This window comes from Amia ocellicauda, chromosome 1 (genome assembly GCF_036373705.1).
Source record: "Amia ocellicauda isolate fAmiCal2 chromosome 1, fAmiCal2.hap1, whole genome shotgun sequence".
Lineage (NCBI taxonomy): Eukaryota > Metazoa > Chordata > Actinopteri > Amiiformes > Amiidae > Amia > Amia ocellicauda.
Window position 1 is genome coordinate 50,979,229 of NC_089850.1, and position 17,854 is coordinate 50,997,082.

Here is a 17,854-nt window from a genome sequence, read left to right on the forward strand (position 1 = left end):
TTTCATTGGGATCGATTGGTTAGGTCTGGCAATATGGCAAGGTTCTGGAAAAGTGAAGTTAATAATTATGACAAACCCTATCAATCTGCTGAGTATGAAGGGGAGACGTTTCATCTTCGGTTTGGAAAAAGCGGGCCACATGTCAGAAGGCTGTCATTTAAAAGCTGAAAACACAGATTTCCCAGTGTTTGTACCCGCCATGTGAAAGGATTAGAGTGCATTAATAAATAAATGGATCATGTATTTTTAATGTATATAGTTTTGTTTGTCTCACATACAAAGTATCCTATTGGCCTTTTCCTTTTTCCTTCTGGGTATTCTTTTCAATGCTAGAATGTAAATATTGATTTCCAGTTGTATCAAATGCACTAGTAACACAGGAGTCTGGCAGCTCATTTGTATTTAGTGGAATTACTGAAACTATATTGAAAACATCTGCTGTAACACAAGGCAGGGAAGTACAGATAAAATATGAATTATGTATTAGGTATCTGTACTATTGGAGCTAGTTACCTGCAGTGGGTTACACCCAGCTGATAGAAATCATCAGCAAGGTGTCAGTAATTTGTGTTTTGGTTGTTTTGTTTGTTTGAATTGGGGAAAATAAATATTTGTTAGTTTTATTTATTAATTTGATTCTTTCACTAGTTTAGTTCAGATTGTGTGAGTCTGAGGTGGTATTGTTTTATAGTTTGAGCATTAGCTTTGAGGGTTAATATGGAGTATTTTGGGAATGCTAATATTTGCACCCCAGTTGTAATACTTAAGGAGCAATGTCATTTCCAGTACAGAGCAGAGTAGGCTGGGAACTGGGGAAAGCAGCTCTGGGCTCTGTAACTGCCTTAATTAATATGCTTCGCAGGCAAGCTGCAACATTCTGGTCCAGCTGTTGTTTCCTTTGGACTGCATGACATCATTTTCCACTTCTAAATACAATCTTGTGATTTATTTATTATCTGAAAAGCCATATCAGTCAGCACAGTCTTTTCTTTCCTTACATTTATGGTGGGGTTGGTTGATGCAAGGAGGAGAATACCAAGTGAGAATAAAAACGAAGCAAAGAACTGAACACACAAAATGAAAGAAAGAGGATGCAAAATCAAGGGTGGACCAGGCATGTCAGAGAAGCGGTCCTGTGGGATTGACTGTGCCCAGCTGTGCACTGCTGTCCTCCTTACTTCAAACCCAGACTGTAGGGCCACACACCTGGAGGTTTTGTAAATCAAACAATCAATTAATCAATCAACCAATCAATATGTTTATATTTGGTATAGAACCCCTTTGCAAATAAAACCTCAACAACATGAGATTGTGATGAATGCATCGTGTAATTGTCAACCATTAAAAACAGGTATAAATCCACACCTGCATTAGAGTGCAAGCTGTGATGGAGTAAAAGTCAGAGCTACCCAGGTAATGTCACTGGACTCACTTAGCTTTCAGGTCCTCCCCCCAGTTATTGGTATTTTATTGGCTGCCACATGAGGCAATGCAGAAAACAATAAGAGGTCAGGGGACTATTCATAAAAGTCGTCTGGGAGATGAATAGCAGTCTTTGTACCAGTGCCGAGATAAAGGAGTGATGAATCATTTCTCCACAGATAATGATAATAGCAGCAACAATAGCAACAGGCTATTCTGTAAAAAAGAAAAGTATGAAAGGTTTATTATATACAGTACAGAAGCTGAAAAGATTTCGCCCAGGTCAGGGCAAATGGGCGGGTACAGTACTGGAACACTGGGAAAGCATCAGCTGACTGACCTAGGCAGGTGTATTCAACGATTGAGCAACACCCCCCACACACAGACGCACACACACACACGCACACACACGCACACACACACAGCTCTGAGCTGCTTGAGCATTTGCAATCGACCACATATCTGTTGAGTTTCCACAAGAGATGCATGCTGTGAATTCTAATCCGTTGTAATGAAGTAGAGCCAGTGCTCAGCAGTCTCACCGGGGCAGAAGAGATTTACAAAGCTCTCCGAGGCTCCGTTGATGTTTTATTTCTTTGTGTGGTGGTTTTTGTTATTGTCTCCACACACACTAAAATCACTGTGCTTGAAATGATCGACTTCCAGTGATGCCATTGTTGTGATTTAAGCTCACAGCATTTCCAACATGATGCAACAATCTTTGTTGCTGAACATTTGAAAGCTTTTCTGGGTAAATTAAGTAAATTCCTTAACTGAAAACATATAAAGGATTTTAAACTAGTGTTATGATTATGATGATGAATATTATTATTATTATGTTGTTATATTTCGTTCCCCTTTCTGTCCAGTAGAGGGCAGTAGCTTTCTATTTTAAGGTTCTCATTACAATCCTATGGTACTGGTTTTATTCTTTCTACGGCATTAATGCTGTGTCAGTCCAGTGAGACCTAATACAGTATCTGGTGGAGCACAGATCCTGCTTTGTTTATTGTACAACAAAATGATCTTTCTGACCATACAGAGCATGGTGCCGATCTTTTAATATTGCATTTGATTATTTTTTGTTATTTTCCTGTTCTAGGTCGATCAAATGGCGTGCAAATGAAGGGGCATTTTAAGACCGTCCAGCTGTTATTGCCCCAGGGAAAGGCTGTATGGGGAAGGTCCGATTTTAATTGACAGATGGGGGTATGTGTTAGGTAGGGGAGACGTCAATCGCAGTTACAACTGCTGCAGCCATGCGTGTCGAATTGCTTGAATGTGGATGAAAAGGTTTAATTTGATTGCTGTGTGAGACGTGCATCCCATACCGTCTCTGAGTGATGTAATCAGGCTTGGAGAAAAGTCATCGTCTTTGGTAATGATCGAGCTATGGAGCGATGTGTTTTGGGTCCCTTACCGCCTGTGTTTTTTTCTCTGTTTTTAATCACGCAGCGCATTTTTTAAAGCTTTTATGTCAACCTTAATGCAGTTCCTCTACAACTTGTATCTTTCCTACTGTAAGTTAGCCCTGATATAAAAATAAGTTATTGATTAGTTGACATAAAGTAGGAAAGGTACCAAAAAGCCTTGGATCTTTAGGGTGGAACTAAATGCAGGACTTGACCAGTAGGGTGCGCTCTGCTTTTAAAGGTGTTGGCCTGTCTGGAACAGGTACAAGAACACTGGTGGAGAACCTGTGGCTGTTGGTGAAAGTAAGCCTGGTGTTTTAATTCAGGAGTGCTGTTCAAACGGATGAGTCAGAGGGGAGAGAGGCAGTAAAAAAAAGAAAATACTTAATTGTATGGTTTGACTGTTTCCCTTGGTCTGACTCTCATGGTGTAATATATAAAATAAGTAAATATCTGAGAAATAATGGCAGACGAGAACACACAGCTAGGGTATATTGAAAGGTGAATGCTTGTGACATCTGTCAGTCCTAGCCAACAATGCAGAGTTTAACAGAGACAGGGCAGTGTATTGGATTGATATTGTACAATGCTGGATCTGTCTAGTGTTAAATTGCAGAGTCCGGGGGCTTGTCAGTGTGAAACATGGCAGTGCTTTCTCCCAGTGAGCCCTGTTACAGCCCCTCCTCGCCTCCGTAAATCAACGTGTTCAAGGTCAATGGAATTCCAACACTTTTTTTTCCCTCGCGTTGAGCTAAAGCAGCCATGTTAAACAGCAGTGTTACCACTGGCAGCCTCCCCCGAAGACAGGGAACCAAACGCCTCTGCCCTGCAAGATCAGATTCCCATTTCAACTCTTCAAAAATCTGATATGGTCCTCCACTTTTATTTGTTTATTCTTTCTCCAAAACGCTGAATTACATTACTGACTGAGGACACAAACCTTACGTAATGCATCCTTTTCCTCTATGTGACTGATAGGACCAGGACTTGACAGGTGTCACTGCTGCAGATCCTATCAATTGCCCTTCTCTCCATCCGTCCGCTGTGTTGTTTAGAGCACCCTGTGTTAGACGGTGGAGGTCGTTGTGTAGCACGGAGCTGGCTGTGAGAATCTCTGTTTGGTGTGTGCAGAGTGTTGGTTACAGGCTGTGGCTCTAATAAAGAATTGGAAAGTAGTGAATAAAATAATCACCATAGATGTATTCTAGAAGAGTCTTTGCGTTAACATCATTTGAAAGCGTAATGAGAAGAAGCACTGTGCGAGACATTTCTGGCAAGCTAGTGTGTAGCTAATGGACTAGATTTATTTTGCTTTTTACTTTAGCATTTTAACATTGGTTTTGGGGTGTGAATAATAATTTACTTCATCCCCCCCCCCCCCCCCAACAACATGAATTTCACTTGAAATGTTTAACTTATCCAAGTAGGAACAAAATGTGTTGAATGTTTCAATGTGGCACAACTGACACAACCCTAAATCTCCATGTATGAATCCGCTTAAGATTTTGTTTAAATGTATAATAAAGCCTTACGGCCATAGACATCTGAAAATAAAATACCACAGAACAAATGGAAAACATAGTTTTTACAGAGGGTTTGAGTTGTTTTTTTATTGCAGATGGGTAAAGTGATTTGTTACTCATAAGCATTTTTGTATTGACTCCTCAATTTGACCAGCATATAACTCTGAGAGGGGTCTGTCCCCGGGGTGCAATTAAAATGACAGAGCACACAATTTCCATAGGGATGTGCTGTGACGAATGGTTTACAGTTCTTTTCTCAATGTTGCTACCCCCCCAAAGCAGCAGTTTGTTATATTTCATCCTTGATACCTACCACTCCATCCAAACAAGATAACACTTAAATCAAGTACATTGCTAATGCTGTTTTGTGTATGTGTGTTTAGTTTTTTTGGAAAGACAGACTATTTTGGGGTTTGAAGGTGTGAATAAGGAACACATTATCCTCGTACTGCTCAGAACTGGATCCTTTGAAATACTGCTCTAGGAACTCAGGCCACAAATGAGTAGTAAAACACGAAAAACACAAAAAGCAGTATTTATACCACATATTAGATTAAATAAATGTGAACAGTGTAACAGCTGTGCTGCGGTGGGTTTCCACTCTCACCTGCTGTCCTGCTCCTTCCATCAGCACAGACCGCTGAGTGTCAGGCAGTGGGGTGCTGGAGCTGACGGGCATGGACGTGTGGCGAGACTGGTCAGCACTGCTCGTTCACTCGCTCGCTCTCTCTCTCTCTCTCTCTCTCTCTCTCTCAGCAATAGAGGAAGTTGTTAGTCTGTGAAGTGTTTCCTCCCTTGTCACCCCCCCCCCACACACACGGAAGTGCTGCTGTGGATCAGGAGAGAGCTTGTACAGGCAGGGATTACCCCCTCCCCTCTCATCAGCAACCCTGGTTAAATCTTTCACTCCCATTGAAAATGCCAGTCAACTTCCCCTCTGCAGGACTTTTTTTTTTTTTTTTTTTTGTGTCAGCTCCCCAAGCCCAATCCTGCTCTCCAGTCTTTTCAGTGGGGGGTTTAGTCCACCCTGGTCCTGTAGAGCCAAACCTCTGTGTTGAAGTGCTTCACAGGAAACCTAAGATGGTCAGTGGGAGGGAGGCAGTGTATACCTTACCCACTGATTCTTTATACTCACAGTGTACTCAAATGCCTTGGATTTGGAAATGGAACCTGAAGGCAGGAGGTATTTTGCAGGACAGAGCACTTTGTCTTTGCATTGGGGGTTCAGTCTGAGCATCCACAGAGGTGGAGCTCAATACCTATAACGCTGAATTTCAGTCACTGCAGTGTGGCTTCCACGCCGATCAGGGCCCTGACGTTGTGAGCTTCCCCTGTGTGCACACACTCTGCCAAGCCATTCTGCCTTACTGTTTTCCTTTTTGTAACCGTGTTTGAGAAGATCCTGTGTACTGTGCTACACCCCAGCCCCCGCTTACTGGTTTGAGTGAAAGCCACTGCCGACTGCTGAGTACGGCCATTCATCACAGTTAGTTCCCAGTGCCTCCCTGATTTGATAATCCCTGCCCCCACTGCAGAGCTCTGTCTTCGTAGGCTCTCTCTCCAGCAGGCCACGGCCGCACTCCCATACCACACAGACCCCGGCCGTGCCGCTCTCAGGCCCATTCTCCAGCCTGCTCTGAGCCAGGGCGTCTGCTGCCCTCCCAGCAGAGAACCCTAAAGAGGAATTGCAAACACATCAAGCAACAGCTCAGTATTTTGTCTGAGGAGGTAGTATTTTGTATATTAAGTAAGGGATAAATATTGGGTAATATTTTATTTGCTGAACACATGTTCATTGGCTAAGCAATTCTGAATTAGTCTGTTGGCGCTTTGTGTGCACATCTTCATGTCTCCTCAGAAGTAGGTAACTTCTGCTGTGTGGCTCTTTTTACAGGTCCTTTTTGAACACCAAGTACCTTGAATAAAGACATCAGCTTGATAAAAAGCCAAATACATCTACGTAGAAATGTTTTGTGTGGGTGAATATTAATGATATGCAGGCAGTGTACAGTGGAAGCTAATTAAGTGTCTGTGTTTGTGTGAGAGAGAGCGAGCGCGAGAGAGAGAGACATGAAGTACATTTCCCTATGCACTTCCTTGCAGAAGAGCTCTGACAGGTATTTTCAGAAACACTTCACTGAAAGACTTAATATCAGACAGGAACCACCTTTCCTTTGTAAGAAGCCATTAATGACACTTTGTACAGTTCCTTCCCGAAAACGAGTCTCCTTGGGTCACCCTAATTGATCAAATAAATACACCCTCAGCATTATCCCATTATCCTCATCACTGCGGTCATCGCACAGGGCAGGGAAAATCACATGAAAGAAGGAAACTAGATTGTAATAGTACTTACTACTAACTTCGGCAGCCACTTCCATCTTCACACGTTCTACTTATTCTACTTATTACTTATTTTATATCTATATATATAGGTAAGGTAGTCGTCGTAACGTGTTCCATTTATAATAGTCATAATGGTGTTTTGACACTGAGTGCAGCCACTTTGGCTGTTACCTAACTGCTGTAAGTAGTTGTAATGGCAGTTGTGTTTTTCCTGATGAGTTCTCCCCATTTCATATTGATGTTATCTTTAGCAGTGCCTTTAGGGTGACTGTTTGACTGTATTCCTCAACATCCTAAGTGCTGGCTTTTAAGCTGCTGATGTAACATGTCCCTTAACATGCACTTTTAATTGACTCTCACACCACAGTCGCTCCCTCCCTCCATCTCTCTCTCCGCAGGTCATGTCATGTTATTTTATTTCAATCAGGACCTGGAATTTTGCCTGAGGGGAAAAAAAAATACAAAAGCAAAAAATAAACAACTTTATTTATATTATTTATAATGAACATTTGACTATATATTTTATCTTTATGCATAAAATGGAGATATATGTATGCAAACTCATCAACAAGTCTTAATTTAACTTAGTCACATGTTTGCAATTAAATAAGCACCCTGGTGGCCACAGTGTGGTTCCCTGGCAGGTGGGAGGTCCTTCCCTCTCCCCGGTGCAGTGAGAGTGGCAACAGAGGACAGTCGCTGGAAACCAGCAGACCACAGCGTTGTCTGTCATGACAGTCTCTGGGCAACAGTGGTTAACTTGTCAGACATAACTTCCCACTGAAAGCTCTCATGAATCCATAGGGGCTCCAGCTCAATGTGGCCTGCATTTGTTTTCCCTCCGCCCCTTTTGGACATATTGATACACGCTGCAGCTGTTGATGTCTCTTCTGAGTGAGGGATCTGAAGAACGGTTTGGGGTCAATAGCTGGTGCTGAGGCCCACAGTCTTTGTCTGTAAACTTCTTTTAAAGTTCATACCCTTAACACACTGCTGTGTAGGTCAAAGTTCAGCACTAGAAGTTTGAAGGAGTGCAAATAAAGTAGGGATGTCCAGTGGAAGCGGTGGGAAGTGCAGAACAGATATTAACAGGTTCCCCACCATGGTGGCTAATTTCTTCCGTAACAAGTTGTGTGTAAAAGGCTGCTGTGAATATTATTATACGCATAAAGACCTATGGCAAACACACACAGAGGGCCAGTTCCTGTTTATTCCCTGCTGTATTTTCCTCAAATGCTTTATGAAAAGCAAGTGAAGACCACAGGAGTCAGTCCACTCCACTGCACTTCCCCCTCCTCCCATCTCTCCACCCCCTACCCAGATCCCCCCAGCCCTCATCCGTCATCGCCCTGCGCTCTGTATCTGTGGGGCAGGAAAGCCTGGATTCCCCTGCCCTTTTTAAATCTGCCTGCTGTTTATTTTTAGGGGGGAAATTAATCCTCTGATCACAACCATCTGGTGTGCACAGCCTGCCTGTGGGAAACTGAGCTCCTACTATGTAGAAGAAGGGAAAAAAATAAAAAACACTATTTTTGAGTCCAGGAAATATTTGTTCTCTGCTTTACCTTAAAGTGAACGTCCTCAGAGAAGAGGATAAAGGGTAGTAGTCTTGTGTTATTACATCTTCTTTCTGGTTTATTTATTTATTTATTTATTTATTTATGCATCTTCTTTACCAATAGGTTAAGGAGCTGGGTAACCTCCCCCCCGCCACACACACTCTTATATCATTATTACTCATGAATAATTCATATTAATTTGAATGAATTCATCATCCAAGGCACTCAAGTTAAAAAGCACTATTGCATCATAAATATAAGCAGAGTAGAAGCCCAGCTTGAGCAGTATCTTTAAAACTAAAACCATATGTAAAAATTACAGCACACTACGGAATGCAGTACATTATACAGAGAGGTCAAATGCCATTACAGGTGCAATTTAAACTAATGAATTGAGGTTCCAAAAGTGTATTCATCTCCTCACAAATAAGAGGAGAGTAAGAAGTGTGGCCTAGGGGTTCCATCCCAGACACTGCTGTTATACCCTTGAGCATTGCTCCAGTAAGAGCACCGCTGTATAAATGGGTAATTGTATGTAAAAATGATGTCATATATTGTAACGATTGTAAGTCACCTTGGATAAGGGCATCTGCTAAGAAATGTAGTGATATTTTAGCCTGGATGTGGGTGCGTGATCGGGCAGTCGTCACTCGGATGATCCTGTGAGGTGGTGTGAATATCGAGGTGTTTGAATTCCTGTTCTCACATTTGCAGCTCTTCCCAGCATCCTGTGCCCTAATCATGTTTTATTTATGTCCTGGACCCCTTCAGACAGAGAAAATGAAATCGCAGCGATGACCGGGGCCAATGAAAACCGCCCTACAACAGTTCTGAACTCCAAATGTAATCCCATTAGGGGTGCCCTGTGAGATCATAAAAACCGCAGCATCAGTTAGTGAGATGCAATTGAGCACAAAATGAGCTTAAACCAGCTGGAGAACTGACTTCCGCTGATCTGTGATACATGGCTGTTACTCTAAACCCACCCCCCCGCCCCCCCCCACACACACACACACACACACACACACACACACACACACACACACACACACACACACACACACACGCACACGCACGCACGCACGCACATATGCCTCCCAGTCCCAGGAAACAGCCATGTTTCCAGTGCAGTAATGTTTTTTGATGATAGACAGCATTTTTTGTTTATTTAATGAAAGAAGCAACCCCCCCCCAATATCTATTTAGCATTAAGAAAAGAAGGCTAATATTTGAGGGGTAGCCTGATTAGTCTGAGGCAGTTCTGATCTGTATTAGCCCTGACACTTATCAAAACAAGCTTTCCTCTTCTCTGTGCACTTCTGCAGCATCAGTGTGGATTGTGGGTGTTTAAGTAGTGGTGTTAGTGTGGTTTTAGAGCCCACTATCGCTGTGGACTTTCAGCACAGCCTCTTAGGAGAGAAATCAAGTCAAACATGGTGGGGATTTTTCTTTACGATAACTGTAATTACTGTTAATCTGGACAAATGTGTGCACATAGACAGTCATTTGAAACAAGTTAAGTGGGTGGAAGCCTCTCAGCCATATTTATTAGATCACAACGGCTGTGTTAGTTATCTTACGTTCAAAAGTCAGATTTTGAACAACCATATCAGAAAAATGATTAATAATAATAATCAGAGAAATGTATTTATTAACCCTAACACTCAAGATGGAGAAACTGAAAAAAATGCCCTGGCATTTGTTGCTCACTCTTAGCAAGGTTCAGAATTAGAAGCTGGTTAAGACTGGCACCCTGACGCTGCCAGAAACGCTTCACACGGGAGAGGGAGTGCCTGCACCGGGCCAAAGCAAAGAATGCACAGCAGCACCCCCCAATTAACGTTCACGCGCACACTGCTTAGTTTTCCCTGATCTCGCCATTAATCAACCTGCTTTCTGCAGGCTCGATGACTTTAATGAAGTCTCGGGGCGCAGCTGGTTGTGAAATGGGCGTTGAGTGGGAGGAAGTGGGCTGTGAAATTAAAGAGGGAGCTCTACTCGCTGCCCACTCTCTTTGTCACCCCAATATTTTTTTCTATTATTTTCTTGGATTTTATAGGTTCACATACACAAACTCCCACCCCCTCCTTACACAAAGGAGTTTTTTTTTTTATAGGATGTCTCCGTCTCCCAGATTAAATCCTTGTTTTCAATCTTGTTGTTGTTGTTTGTAGCACTTTTTTTCACTAATAGTGGAATCAAGTTAGACGAAAGGTGTATTGTTTCATTCAAAATCAATAATTAAAGACAGCATATCTGACACATTCTCTCCCACTCTGTTTTCTTCCCCTGTCTCCCTCTTTCAAAATTGAATTTGAATTCCAGAAGCCCTTTATTGGCAGCGCAAAAGTTGTTGTTATGCCAAAGCACTTAAAAACACATTCAGTTACAGATAAAATGCATTTAATGGCAGATAACAACACAACACAGTAGTATCCCCCAGCCCATACAGACACACTGAAACTGATACTGACTTGGTCTCTGTCTGAGCCTGACTGTGCGCTGATGGCTGGCAGAGTCACTCAGCTGGCTGGTTGGCACTGTGTGCAGAGGCCTGGCCGGAGTCGAGTGGCTCTCCATTGTGTGGCTCTGCCACCCGGGCACCGTGAACACAACAACAGCAGCAGCAGGGCATTATTTATCAATTTATTTTTAATTGTGCCAACGTGCTTGGCTTCTCATACTGTGGCACTGCCAGGAAATTAAAAAATGGTGCCGCATCAAATCCCCCTCTCCCTATAATTTACATTTACATTTCCCTGAAAAACAACTGACTGGATCTATCCATGTGTATTTTTTAGAATGGGATTGATTTATATCTGCTTTTCTTTTACATTGTATTACATTAGCTGTTGTATGCATATATACAGTGCCTTGCAAAAATATTCAGACCCCTCACCAATTCTCTCGTATTACTGAATTAGAAATGGCACATTGAAATTCGGTTCTGTTTGATATTTTATTTTAAAACACTGAAACTCAAAATCAATGATTGTAAGGTGACATTGGTTTTATGTTGGGAAATATTTGTAAGAAAAATTAAAAACAGAAATATGTTGCTTGCATAAGTATTCAACCTCTGTGCTGTGGAAGCTCCCAGTTTAAACAGATGAAAGATATTGCCCTAACGAGAACACAGTTACCTCATCAATGGCCTCCACCTGTGAACCATTAAAGTTGCTGTCCCATTTTCTGGATAAAAACCCCACTGTTGAAGTATCATTGGTCAGGCTGTAAATCTGAAGGAAAGTAAAAGGATATCCCAGTGAGCACAGTTGGATCAATAATCAGGAAGTGGAAGCTGCATCACACCACCCAGGCACTAACAAGAAAAGGCCGTCTCTTAAACCTCAGCACTCAAACAAGAAGGAAACTTGTTAGAGAAGCCACAGAGAGGCCAACAATCACTTTGAAGGAGCTACAGAGTTCAGTGGCTGGGAGTGGAGTAATGGTGCACCAGTCAACCATATCAAGAGCTCTGCATAACACTGGCCTGTATGGGAGAGTGGCAAGATAGAAGCCGTTACTCAGAAAGTACCGTCAAAGGTTTTGTGGTCAGATGGTAAGGTAACTGTGTTCTTGTTAGGGCAATATCTTTCATCTGTGTAAACTGGGAGCTTCCACAGGAGAGGGGTTGAATACTTATGCAAGCAACAGATTTCAGTTTTTTATTTGTCTTGCATATATTTCCCAGCATAAAACCAATGTCACCTTGAATTTACGAAATATCAGTGTACCATTTGTAAATGGTCAGGGGTCTAAATATTTTTGCAAGGCACTATATATATTCAAGTGCAAAGACGGGGCGGGGAAAAAAACAGAAATTAAGAACCTCTCTCCTGAGTGGGTTGACGGCAAACTTCTGAGAAGTATTTCATTTAGCAGTCTCTTTGTAAGGATCCGAAGCTTTTGTTGTTTGGTGTCTATACTGTTAACACTTGGGGGTGTGAGTATAGACCGATCACAACTGAGGTTTATAGTTTCAAGTGTGAATATGTATGAAGAATCTGACATCCTCATGGGGTTTGGTAATTTCAAGGAGGAGAGCAAGGCAAGCAGCTGTAGTGTAAGGGATACCTCCACTATTGCTTTCCACAGTTTAGTTACTCGTTTGCTATATATATTTTCAATGTGTTTCACAAGAATCAAACCTGTGGTCGTGCTTTGATTAGACAGATTTCATGTTGATCTGTACTGCGTTTGGAAGTCAGGCAGGTAAGGGCAGAAATGTTAATGTTAAATCGCAATGTCTGTGTAACAACTTGGTGTATATGAGAAGTTAGAATGCTTGGGGCCTGATCTGTGTCAGCAGATCTGTCTGTATGTGATATATATTTGCTTTAGATTTTTCGATGGTGTTATCAGTGGGTCTCTTCAGAGCATCAGTTTTTACATAGTACATGAAAGGGCTTTGTGACTTGCACTGGGATTACCTGTTCTCTCTCTATCTCTCTCTCTCTCGCTCCCTCCCTCTTCAGAATTTTCTCTCCACTGTTTCTCTTTCTGCTGAGCCAGCATTCCACATTCCCTGTGAAGGAGAACGGAAATACAGGAATGTGGAGCTGGGATCGCCAAAAAGGGGTCTGCTGGGAGGGAGAGGGAGAGGGAGAGGGAGAGAGAGCGAGAGAGAGAGCGAGAGCGAGCGTGTGTTTGATTTATAGCGCTGGATGTTCCACAGTCTGTAGCCATTTCTTTTTGCTGCCTTAAACAAATCAGGTTCCCGGACCTTTGTGCTTCAGCTCTAGCTGTGCCGTCTTCTGAGCTCTGGCACTGGAGCGGGGGTGGGAAAGCTGGACTAATGTGCTCGATTTCACTTAATTTTAGGAAAGCTGCCATTGCTAGGGGCCCGACACATTGCTGAAGCAGATGGACAGCGTAACGGTGAAATGCAGGGTCTGTGGTTTACTTTGCATCGTCTATTAACACTAAGACCTTTCAACAAAGGGCATTTTCACTTTCATTCTCCTCAGCTTCTTCTACTTTTTTTTTTGTTCGTTACAGAGGAACATCATCTGTAGGCTGGTGTAGTTACTGTGAATGCTGTTTTGCCAGTGTATTGAAGGTACATAATATTTCCTTTTAGGGAAACATAAAATAATATGAGAACACTAGTAATATGACACTGCTGACCGCTGAAACTTGGACAGATGTCATTAAAGTGACGCTGAAACGCAGCAAAAAATAAATAAAAATTGAGGCTGCCCCCCCTTCTGTTCATAATTTTCCCCCAATTAATTGCACTGCAGACCCCGAAGAACAAGTGAAGCTTATGCAATGATCTAATAGTGAATTCCTCACAGGAGCTGGGTGCAGCGGGACCTTGCTAGTCCAAATGGTCATCTCAGTGTAGCAGGAGACAGAAATTCCATTGTTCATATATTCTATTTTAAAAGCATCAGAACAACATTGTAAACAGATTTGACCGATCCCTGTGCAGTTCCATTGCCTGACACTGAAGTAGTGCTTGATTGCTTAGAGTGGGAGTACCTGTGATTAGTACTAGAGGGCTCGTACGCAGGGGAGATTTTTGGTCTCTGCGTTTTGGTTCTCGAATTATAAATTAAATACAATTCAATTTGGGAAAACAAAAATCTGTTATGTATACATAAAAATGTTTTTTTTTTTTTTTTTTTCAAATACTTTTAGTTCCTTGAAATTGATAGGGAACTTCATTATTTTCATTTTAGAATCAGGTTCAATATTGTACTACAAGGAAACCTCCAAATTGGGACACTTGGATAAATATTGTTATGGTATTTTTATCAAACAGATCAGACAGATGTCATTAAAGTGACGCTGAAACGCAGCAAAAAATAAATAAAAATTGAGGCTGCCCCCCCTTCTGTTCATAATTTTCCCCCAATTAATTGCACTGCAGACCCCGAAGAACAAGTGAAGCTTATGCAATGATCTAATAGTGAATTCCTCACAGGAGCTGGGTGCAGCGGGACCTTGCTAGTCCAAATGGTCATCTCAGTGTAGCAGGAGACAGAAATTCCATTGTTCATATATTCTATTTTAAAAGCATCAGAACAACATTGTAAACAGATATACCAATTGTTGTGCTTTTGCTTGTTGATATATGTAAGTATTAATTTATTACAGTGTTTTAATCTTAATTCCTCTGACACCTCTCCTAGCTGCAGTATCTGTGCGTTGTAAATCTGTGTACTGAAACCCGTGTCAAAGCCATTTGAATGGTGTGATTTGAATTTCCTATTTGCTAACACATTCTGGGCAATTTTGTAATTAGTCCATTACTGTGCACTGAAATACTGCAGTCAGCTCCTGTGGATTCAATTTCATCTTGCTGTTTTACTGCCTACATTAGTCCCCAGCCCTACAATACTATTAAATCACAAGTGCATACGTGGGAGATGAAAGCATCAGCAGAAAATAGACATGTAGTTCTAATGCTGCATCCTCTCTCATTCAGCAATTAGTTCTCCTGTGCAAAACCCGAGCCACAGGTCAGCAACAACAACATACAACAAGCAACACGCTAATGTTCCTGTCTACTAGAGAAAGACATCCTTTTTAATGGCCCATTAGGGTCATTATCGCCCCATCTCCTTGATCAATCCAGATGTCAAATTATATGCCAGGGTACCAGTTTTGCAATTTAAAGGATGTGTAAACAAACCGATACACCCTGAAAAAAAGGTGCATCTTATAAAGGTGCGTCTTACCTTGGACTATGTGAGTTGTTGTGCTGCAACAGAACCAGATTTGACCGATCCCTGTGCAGTTCCATTGCCTGACACTGAAGTAGTGCTTGATTGCTTAGAGTGGGAGTACCTGTGATTAGTACTAGAGGGCTCGTACGCAGGGGAGATTTTTGGTCTCTGCGTTTTGGTTCTCGAATTATAAATTAAATACAATTCAATTTGGGAAAACAAAAATCTGTTATGTATACATAAAAATGTTTTTTTTTTTTTTTTTTCAAATACTTTTAGTTCCTTGAAATTGATAGGGAACTTCATTATTTTCATTTTAGAATCAGGTTCAATATTGTACTACAAGGAAACCTCTAAATTGGGACACTTGGATAAATATTGTTATGGTATTTTTATCAAACCTGTGCAGCCCGATTTAATTATTTATCCTGTGAGTCAACATCTCCCCTAAAGAGACGGACCACCTGAACAGCCTGGATTCCTGCCCAGCATGGAGTTAATTTTCTTTTATTAGAATATACAGGAAGAACCTTCAATGAAAGAGTCACAGAGGGAGTTTGGAGTTGAATGCATCCTACTTTCTGCCCAGGTCAAGCATGTCCCTGCTGTTGAGCTTATGTCACAGGAAAATGGCCAGCTTACGGATAACCAGTTAAATCAGTGTTAGCAATGACACTAAACACAGAATGAATCGTTCTGCAGCAAGGAAACTTCCCCATCCTCCCCATCTATGCATGAAACAGCTTTACTGTCTGGAAGCCAGTAAGGGAATTTACAGTCCATATTTTCCTTGTTTCCTAGAACTGCCTGAATGTTTTAGTTTTTCCAGATCTGTGGTATTTTCTTCAATAATCCGAATGCTGCTCCAGGCCAGACTATTTTTTTTCCAGGACTGTCTCATCAGATAACTGTGAAAAATTAGTAGTTTTTAGCTGTTTTTTTTTATATTTTTTATTTTTTCATTTCTAGTATTGCTGCAATCGTGTGTATGTGTACATTTAAGCTACTTTTATGTATTGAATTTATTATTATTGCCATTATTAATATTTTAAATGGAAGCCTGTCATTGACCATATTTAGACAATTGCTTAGGGTTACTGTAGCTTTCTAGCAAAACAAGTTCAGTTACTGATGATCTATAGTGCAGTGCAGTACTGATGTGTAATATAGTGTTTTTATTAGTGCCTCTAATGTAGGCCTAGGATAGATGGCTTCGCGGTACATGGACACACTTGGGTGAATATTGGAGGGTGTAAATCATACACTGGCATTTAGAGGTGGGCCACTTTATCGGCTTCATCCTGCTTCTGCGCTCAAACCCTTTTCTGAGTTGTTAACTTGAGCAACTTGATTACTTCATGTTCATGAGAAATGCCAATTTTTTATCATATGGGTTTAATTTATTTTCATTACATTAAGAGGTTAGAGTAGAACTGCGGGATGCTCTCGTTACTGTACGTCTTCTCGTATTGCTCACTGGCAGATCTGAAATAAAAATAAATGAAGAAAAGAAAGAGTACTGTGCCTCATCACACTCTCACAGATGCTAAATTGCTGTCAATCATTGACTCTGTTTGAAGTGTTGCAGGAGCACAGGGCTTATGAATCTGAATAAAATTTCAGAATGGGTTCTTCAAAGATAGCTGTCAGAAGGAAGGCAGCCACAGAACAGTGATGACATGTTCCAGTGAAAATGATCTATGATCTTATGATTTTTTTACTGCTGAAGTTCCCTTTATTCCCTTTATTCCCTTGCACCCCAGACCTCAGTCCTCAACTAATGTGTTGTTTTTAACGATGGAATATAAAACCATTTTTAGATGTTCAGAGTGATTGTTTGAGAGGTTTGCTCTTTGGATTTCGTCCAGAAACTTCCTGAATTGGATGTTCTCTCTGCACTTTACATGTTGCCAGCTTTTTAGATGTGAAAGAATATTTAATGTTTTTTGTATTATCTATTCCTCCCCTTGCAGACCAAAACTCAAACAACTTTCCACATCTATCACAAACATGTATGTTGAAGGTAGAGAGCAGGAATAAAACATAAACTACCAGTCTGGAAGTGGACTTTCAAAACTGACTGTGTCTGTTTAGTACGTTACTTAGGAGAAATGCTGTTTCCAAAGGCATTGTTTGCATATGTGTATTACAAGTACACTCACCTAAAGGATTATTAGGAACACCATACTAATACTGTGTTTGACCCCCTTTCGCCTTCAGAACTGCCTTAATTCTACATGGCATTGATTCAACAAGGTGCTGAAAGCATTCTTTAGAAATGTTGGCCCATATTGATAGGATAGCATCTTGCAGTTGATGGAGATTTGTGGGATGCACATCCAGGGCACGAAGCTCCCGTTCCACCACATCCCAAAGATGCTCTATTGGGTTGAGATCTGGTGACTGTGGGGGCCAGTTTAGTACAGTGAACTCATTGTCATGTTCAAGAAACCAATTTGAAATGATTCGACCTTTGTGACATGGTGCATTATCCTGCTGGAAGTAGCCATCAGAGGATGGGTACATGGTGGTCATAAAGGGATGGACATGATCAGAAACAATGCTCAGGTAGGCCGTGGCATTTAAACGATGCCCAATTGGCACTAAGGGGCCTAAAGTGTGCCAAGAAAACATCCCCCACACCATTACACCACCACCAGCAGCCTGCACAGTGGTAACAAGGCATGATGGATCCATGTTCTCATTCTGTTTACGCCAAATTCTGACTCTACCATCTGAATGTCTCAACAGAAATCGAGACTCATCAGACCAGGCAACATTTTTCCAGTCTTCAACTGTCCAATTTTGGTGAGCTTGTGCAAATTGTAGCCTCTTTTTCCTATTTGTAGTGGAGATGAGTGGTACCCAGTGGGGTCTTCTGCTGTTGTAGCCCATCCGCCTCAAGGTTGTACGTG

General features: G+C 41.5%; 1 protein-coding gene across 6 annotated transcripts in view; it reads left to right on the plus strand.

Moving 5' to 3' along the window:
- Positions 1-17,854, plus strand: part of arhgap32b (Rho GTPase activating protein 32b) — a 161,257-nt gene that overhangs the window by 77,112 nt on the left and 66,291 nt on the right. The gene's annotated exons all lie outside the window — the stretch shown is intronic.